This window comes from Monopterus albus, unplaced genomic scaffold (assembly GCF_001952655.1).
Source record: "Monopterus albus unplaced genomic scaffold, M_albus_1.0 scaffold169.1, whole genome shotgun sequence".
In the NCBI taxonomy this organism is placed as follows: Eukaryota; Metazoa; Chordata; class Actinopteri; order Synbranchiformes; family Synbranchidae; genus Monopterus; species Monopterus albus.
In genome coordinates this window covers 1,076,823-1,085,215 of record NW_018128049.1, presented here as the reverse complement: position 1 = coordinate 1,085,215, position 8,393 = coordinate 1,076,823, and the positions used below count along the sequence as shown (strand labels likewise).

Sequence of the window (8,393 nt, the reverse complement as noted above, 5' to 3'; positions counted from 1 at the left end):
TGCCCATTCTTAGTCACTAGTGTGCAGCAGCAGGTTGCGATATAATTTCCGGCACACAGCTATAATACTGTCTCTGCAAAGCTTTGCGCCCGATGTGGGGGTCCAACCCACGACCCTGTGATTAAGAGTCTCATGCTCTACCGACTGAGCTAACCGGGCAAGCTGCTAACCGGGCTTTTTCAAAACTGAAAAGATCTGTTTTTTCAAACTTTGACAAAAAATGTCTCAATTCGATAGCCTGGTTAATGGGCTGTATCAGCATTGGCGTAATCTAAAGATAAAAAATGAGGCAAACATATGTTAGTCCCGGCCATTGCCGCATAGTGGTGTCTCTGCAACGCAATCGCTTCGGGTGCTAGGCTGTTAACTGACAGCTTGGTGGTTTGAGCCCACCCAGGGATGTGTAGTTCTGGGGTGTCCTTGAGCAAGACACTGAAGCCCAAGTTGGCGCTGCAGATGGCTGCCTCAGTTCTGTACCAGAAACAAATTCCTTGTGTGTGTGACATATTTTGCGAAATAAAGTGATTATTATGAGAACTTGAAAATATTATTGTTGACATCCACATGAAAAAAGTGCGTGCCCAATTCAAAGACCATGTGGAGAGCCAAACTCTCCTGAACCCTACAGAACTGGCCTACTTTTCCACAGTCAGCACGGACTCCACAACACTGCTCCTGATTCCGAGGTTGCCGCAGTCTCCTCTCAGGTCCTCTGGCATGAGGTTTCCCAAGGAGGATGAGCAGTGATAGCATTATAACTGAAGCAAAGCTTACTGTGGCTATTTATTCAGGCAAGATCCAACAGCCAAATGCACCATTGCCCCATGCATCATTGCCACATGCATGCATTAAGTGTGGGTTTGCTTTGTCCACTATTCCAGTTTCTGTAGTGTAGCGGTTATCACGTTTGCCTCACACGCAAAAGGTCCCTGGGTCGAAACCAGCCAGAAACAACATTTCTCATTTGAAACCTTCTTATATCTTCTCAAAGCTGCATTTTAGCATGTTATAGACCATTTAGGAACAGTGTCTATTTTGCATATCAATGCAAAATGGTGCACGCCAACGGTTTGCGATGTTATTTCTGGCACACAGCTATAATAGTGTCTCTGCAAAGTTTTGCGCCCTATGTGGGGGTCAAACCCCCACCTTCTGTCTGGTTTGCCGCATGCACCTTTGCCAAATGCGTTCAATAATTGTGGGTTTGCTTGATCCAGCATTCCTGTTAAGACTTTTGCCATACAACATATGATTGTTTCCCAGCAATTGCAGGGTAATACCCTTGAAAAGAAAGAAAGTCTCTTTCAGCTTTTTTTGTTTATGGGTCACCACAGTGAATCGTCACACTGACGACTCGCATGTTGATATTTGGCATGTGTTTTACACCAGATGCCCTTCCTGACGCAACCCTGACCACAGCACTGATAGCACTGTGCCTTAACCACTAGCCTAGGGACAGGTAATACACTTTAAAATGTAGAAAAAAATTTACTCGATTTGGTTTTAGGCAGAAGATGTTTCAGCTCATTCGTCAGGTGGAGGTGGACTGCTGAGTTTGGTCCACCAGGGTTGGCCCTCCTGTGTTGGGCCATGCATTTGTGCAGCGGCTGCTTATTTTCACTAATGTACAAGTCGTTACACTTCTGGCTACACTTAATTGCATACACCACATCACTCTGTTTGCGTCTGTGTGGTTTATTCTTCGGGTGGACCAGTCTCTGCTGCAGGGTGTTCTCTGGCTTAAAGTTGACTGGGATATTGTGGTGTCAGATAGCACTGATGAAGCCTCTTGGATGAGGGGTGAAACATCTTCTACCTAAAACCAAGTCCAGTTGATGTTTTCTAAATTTTTTCTGCTTACTATCAAAGGGTCAAAGTGTTTATTTGTTATATGCACAGTTAGGAAATGTGTTTCCCTGTACAATGAAATTCTTACTTTGCTGTCCACATGAATGCCACGTAAAACAAGTGAAATATAAAGTGAAATGACCTGCTATGGTATTATGACCTGCTTTTGACATTGTTTCCAAAATGTTCTTTCGCTAGCATTATGCTTTCACTAAGACATAATCTCTGTGTTACTACTGCACTTCTCTTTTCATATGGAAAGTCAGTGTGTTAGCAGACCATCTTTTTCCTATTTGAAATAATCCGTTGAATTCTCTCTCAAATCTATATTGTCCCAATCCAATATGTATCATGCATCATATCACAGTTACCATTACATTACTGTAAAGAGAGTAGTTTCTCAGCAAATATACTGTATATTATATATGGCTGTTACAACCTAGGTGGAGTCTAGGGGTCAGGGAAGCAACATAAAGCCATTATAATGGGCACGTTAAACCACCTTTTATTCCAGCAGTTCAGACAATTAGGGCTATACACAATATCTCAGGAGATTTTATAGGTTATAACCAACTACAGTCATCTACAGCTGGCTAAGCTGCTTTAGTAGCTTGATACAATACACATTATCAAAAAGAAAACAACAAAAAAAGAAAAGTTAAAGAAACAAACAAAATAAGAAACATCAAAAATAACCCTAACTGTTCCGAAGAATAAGTAGCAATTACCTCAACTGGTTACAGAATCTAGACAGCAATCCAATTCAGGAAAACACAGCATCCTCTGTTGACAGGTGGTTCAGGCTGGAGGGGAAAAAGCAATGCACCAAGCCATCAACACAACCCGAACAGCCCAAGGCCACAACCATGGTACATCAGCAGTCACGGTCTGCAGGCAGGGCACTGGGGGAGTTATGGGAAAAATCAAATTAGCTAGGGATATTCTTTCCCTTATCTGCACTGAACTTTTTCAGGCAGGAGAATGTCCAGTTCTTGATTATAGGTGTGAGGGTGGGGTCATGAGAGGTACCCAAAGAGTGAAACTGTATACAATTGTGCCAGCCGGTATTTTCTGGGTGCTCATAGGTTTCCTACAACCCTTGCAATCACAGGAGATATGGGATGGGAGCCTTGTGAAGTTTGATGGAAGGGTGATACTGTCAGGTTATGGAATAAGTCAAATGATATGGCTGATACTAGGCAAGCCATACAAATATTTTAATGAAACATACAACAAAAAGGGCCTTGGATAGCAGATATAAATAACATGTGTTGTATATTTGGGTTTGAAGAGTTTTACCAGCTGCAGAAAATTTATATTGTATCTTTGAGCAAAAAAGTATTCAAAAGGTGTAAACTCACATTGATTTAAGTGGTTGTTTGACAAACAGGAATTTAAATTACCTTCTTATTTAAGGAATGTTTGGGAGCACAGGAAGAAAACTTTATATTGTTAGGGAGTGGGATGATGATGTGATTATGGCAATGTATAATTTAGAAGGATTATGATATGTTTTTTTTTCTTTATTTTTCTACACCTTTTCATCTGAACTGTTTGAACTGCTACATGACCAGCCTGCTGGAAGGTATTTGCTTATAGGAAGAAAAGTAATATCATTGATATATGATGTAAGGGTGTCTTGTAATGAGGGATGGGCTATAAATATGTCATGAAATTGAATTCATTCATATACCATAATGCCCTTAAATCTGTTTTTTCCCGTTTTTTTGCTGAAAGAAATGTTTTTTACAGTGCTTTTCCTATGTTCTTTTGGTAGCATTGTGCTTTCATTAAAACATTATCTCTGTATATATTATATTATTTTTCAGATGATATTTGATAGCATTACATTTTTAACTTCTGAACAAATGGTCGTGGTAGAGATTCAGATAAATTCAATTGTTTTTGTATAGCACCAATTCACAACAAAAATCATTCCTTGGTGGTGTTCATAAGGTGACAGCAGGTGGCAGTGCAAGCTAGTTTACACAAGTTAACAAACTACTTAACATTGTAATATAAAATTGCTGTGTCAAAAACCTATTACAAATACAATATTTGTCACATACTTTATCTTGCACCCTGTACTTTCTATGAATGATATGCTTGTTTACATTTATATTATATTTTCCAGTGTTTTAGTTGTTTTTTTAAGTACATCTATGTGTATTGATAATCTATGTTTCCCAGTGTTTTTGATCTCTGACCCCTTAAAACAGACTGTTTTTACAGATCTTCTATTGTTTTGTATCTAATCACAGGTTATGGCCTGTGATTAGAGTAAAAATGAATTTCTACTTTACAGATTGTTCTATTTCAATGGGCTATTTTTAAAGATATTTAGTTTGCTTGCACTGATGATATTCAAATTTTAAATGTAGAATTTTTCCATTTGAGATCATGTACAAAGACAAGTACGTGTATGATGTACTGTACACAATATCATGGAAAAGAAAATTGTTGCAGTTACAAATTCCTTGGTATTCCTGTGTTTATTTATCTTGTTTGCACTGGAACAACACAAAGAAGCTGAGAAAACAGCCAAATCTGATGCATTCCACACAGACCTCTAACTATGGACTGGAAAGAATTACTGACACCTGCAACTTAATTTTTGGTAGCACACCCTTTGGACAAAATAACTGAAGTCAATCACTTCCTGTAAACATCGATCAGTTTCTTCCACCTCTCTACTGGAATTCTGGACCACTCTTCTTTTGCCAACTGCTCCAGGTGGCTCAGATTTGAAGGGCTCCTTCTCCAAGCTGCTGTTTTGAGATCTCTCCTCAAGTGCTCTATGGTATTTAGATCTGGTCTCATTGCTGGTCACACCAGAACTCTCCAGCTCATTGTCTGAAACCATTTGTGGTGCTTTTTGAAGTCCAGGTCATTGTCCTGCTGTAAGACCTAACCTTCTGACACTGGGCCCTACATTGCACCCCAGAATTAATTGGTAGTCTTCAGATTTCATAATGTCATATACACAGTCAAGACATCCATTGCCTGAAGTAGCAAAGCAATCCCAACACATCAGTGAGCCTCCAGTGTGTTCGACTGTAGGGACTGTGTTCTTTTCTTTGAAGGCCTCATTTTGCTTTCTGAAAATAGTATAATGATGTGCAAAAACCGAAAGGTAGTCCAAAACAAAGTCCAAAAAGAAACCAAACACAAGACATCAAGTCCAAGGGAGTGCCCACCCCAAAGGAGGGGGCATTGCCACCCAGGGGACAACCCCCGAGAACCAGATAGGTCAGGTAAGACAGGTCTTCAGCACCTACTGGAAATCACAGCTGATCCAGGGAGCGAACTAAGGGCCAGGCCGGAAACAGGAGTGGCGGCTCTGGGGGATGGCCAGGAGTTTCTGCAAGAGTCAAGTCAAGTCAAGTCAAGTCAAGTCAAGAATCTTTATTGTCATTATGCATAGCACAACAAAAAAACTTTTCTGGCAGGCCTTGGTTTAAAAGACATTATTTACATAACACACAATTGTATAAGTCAATATAAAAATATGAACAAATAAAAAGGGATGTATGGGACCTAATCAGGTCAGCAGCATGTTAGCAGCAAAAGAGTGTAGTAACATTTTAAGGTGCAGCTCAGTGCAAATTCAGTCTTTAGGAAGAGTTGTGAGCATGGGTGTATGTCTGCAGAGGTCCAGTATTCTGTCTGTAACTGTCCATAGGGGGGAGGTTATGTGTGTGACTGGGGGTTAGGGGGGTGATTGATTTCACAGCTCTGGGGAAGAAGCTGTGTCTCAGTCTGTTTGTTTTAGTCTTTATGTTCCTGTATCTTTTCCTGGAGGGAAGAGGCACAAACAGACTGTTGCCCGGGTGGGTGGGGTCTGCAGCAATCTGTCCAGCCCTCCTCTGGATCTGGTCATTGTATAGTGAGTCTAGATCCAGAAGAGGACTCCCTACAATGTCCTGAGCTGTTTTCAGCGCCCAGGTCAAGTCCTTTCTGTCCTGTGCAGTGCAGCTCCCGTACCACACTGACAGAGGATGCTCTCTACTGTTGTTCTGTAGAAGTTTGCGAGCGGCTGTGGAGGTGTGATCCTTGAGGGATTGTAAAGCTGCACGGTGCACAGAGCCCGGTCACCACAGTGTTAGGCTTATCGTAGGAGCTAGCACCCCGCTAGCTAGCAGCAGTTAGCATTTGCTCCTCTCCTCCGTGCCGGAGGTCACTACAGTATATACACAGTATACTGTCGTGTAGTTGCTGGGATGAGTGTTTTGTTGTCTTTGCCGATTTGTAGATTCAAACATTGCGCCATTTCTAGGGTCGTTAAATATGGTTATGTGTGTGTCATGTGAGTAGTCGTCACTGTTGGTATGGGGCGGAGCTTAGGGGATTAAAGGTGAGCAAGGTTCTATAAACAAGCACGAAGAAGATTGTAGGTAGTGCAAGAATCTGTGGGCTCACTAGCGCCCTCTGCCTTGAGGCAAACGTACTGTTTGCCTCACCGAGTAACTTTTTTACTGGGTTTTATGGTTAATCTGCGAGCCTAAACACGTTACACAACTACATTTTATACATTATCCAGATTATGGCAAGGCAGAGCATATAATCAGAGTGTTTGAAAGCATTTTATTTGCGATATATAGAGGGACAGCGACACACTATTTGCATCGCATACAGTTTGTGAGGATTACACGATCTACTGAGAGGCACAGCAAAGTGCTGCCTCATCGCGCATCTCTTCCATGTATTTGAACGGAACATATGGAAATTCTGCTATTCTTTATTGAAAAAAATTCCTTCAACATCGAATTCGAACGGCAAAAGGGCCTACAACACACCCCAGCCGACAAATATTAACATTTGTTATATTTTATGGTTAACTTTTTTTTTTTCAAGATTGACAGGGGAGGCTCTGCTTCACCTGCCTCCCCTGACCGCACGTCACTGCTAGGAGGAGACACCAGTACGTTTCAGCTTCCTGAGGAAGAAGAGCCTTTGCTAGGCTTTCTTCACCAGGTAGGATGTGGTCAGAGACCAGGTCAGGTCAGATGTGATGTGGATGCCCAGGAACTTGATGTTATCCACTTGCTCCACCACCTCCCCATGTATGAGAAGAGGAGCATGTTTTGTCTTCCTGGACCTCCTATAATCCACAATGACTTCCTTAGTCTTGTTGGTGTTCAGGACAAGATTGTTATCTGAACACCACCTTGTCAGGTGCTGGATCTCCTCTCTGTAGTGAGTCTCATCATTATCTGAGATGAGACCCATTATGGTGGTGTCATTTGCAAACTTCACAACTGTATTTGTAGGGTGAATGGCATAACAGTCATGGGTAAACAGAGTGAAGAGAACTGGGCTGAGCACACAGCCCTGTGGTGTGCCTGTGTTCAGGGTCACTGTAGATGATGTGCAGCTTCTGATTCTCACCACTTGAGGCCTGTTACTGAGAAAGTCTTTAATCCAATCACACATCATTGCAGGCATTCCCAGATTGGGCAGTTTCAGTGCCAGTTTGTCTGGGATTACACTGGTAAATGCCAAACTGAAGTCAACAAATAGCATCCTAACATAAGTGCAAGATGCAGGGAGAAGTTAAAAATGTCCAGGAAAACTCCTGCCAGTTGGTCAGCACATAGCTTCAAAACCTGGCCTGACACCCTGTCTGGTCCTGTGGCTTTTTTGGTGCTGATCCTCCTCAGGGTGGAGCTCACCTGGTGTAGCTGCAGGATGAGAGGCTGGTGCTGTTCCTTGAGCTGAGGGAGATGTACAGATGAATTTGCAGAATTTGGAAAACACTGCTTTAAATCCACACACTTAAAGTCTCCAACCACAATCAGCCGCTTCTGGGTTTGCATTCATCTACCTGCTGATCAGGCAGTACAGCTCCTCCAACGCTAATTTAGTGTTATTTAGCTACAATCAGGATTGAGCAAATCTCTCTCACCATTTTAAAAGGTCTGCATTTCACTGCCAGATATTCCAAGTCGGGGAGCAGTGTGTTCCAATGATGCTCGTAGCTGTGCACCAGAAGTTGTGGATATACAGCACCAGACCTCCGCCTCTTTGTTTAGCAGATGCTGTAGTCCTGTTTGCTCGAAACAAGGAGTGTCCCTCCAGCTCCCCTGCAGCGTCCGGGATGTTACCATCCAACCAGGTTTCAGTTATAATCGCCACACAGCTGTCCATCCTTCGTGAGATGATCCGCAGCTGAATCTCGTCCATTTTGATGGTTAGTGACCTGGCGTTTGTAAGGAAGAGACTAGGGAGCCTGTGTGGGTTAGCATGTAGCCTCCCTAGGGGATGGTCAGTCTAGTGTCCGAACAGGCCATTGGAGGGACTGCTCGGGTGGACGTCCTCTGAACCAGGTGGGCATTCGAGGAGGCTGTTCAGGAAAGCAGCCACAGGACCTGGCAGGAGGCTGCTCCGGAGGATGGTCTTGGAACCCGACAGAGGAGTGCAGAAAAGGCTGCTTGGGGCGTCAACCAGGGTGCTGAGGAGGTGGCCGGTCAGGAGGACGTCCATGGTGCCTGAAAGAGAGCTGGTAGGGAGGACATCCATGGCGCCTGACAGGATGCTGAGAGGAA

The 8,393-nt window shown here is 43.0% G+C and overlaps 2 non-coding genes across 2 annotated transcripts; one reads left to right on the top strand and one right to left on the bottom strand.

Moving 5' to 3' along the window:
• Positions 1–86: 86 nt before the first annotated feature.
• On the bottom strand, positions 87–159 carry trnak-cuu (transfer RNA lysine (anticodon CUU)). Its single transcript has one exon. It is a non-coding gene; the product is annotated as a tRNA-Lys (tRNA).
• A 721-nt stretch (positions 160–880) lies between these two features.
• trnav-cac (transfer RNA valine (anticodon CAC)) lies at positions 881–953 on the top strand. The gene has a single exon. It is a non-coding gene; the product is annotated as a tRNA-Val (tRNA).
• Positions 954–8,393: the final 7,440 nt, after the last annotated feature.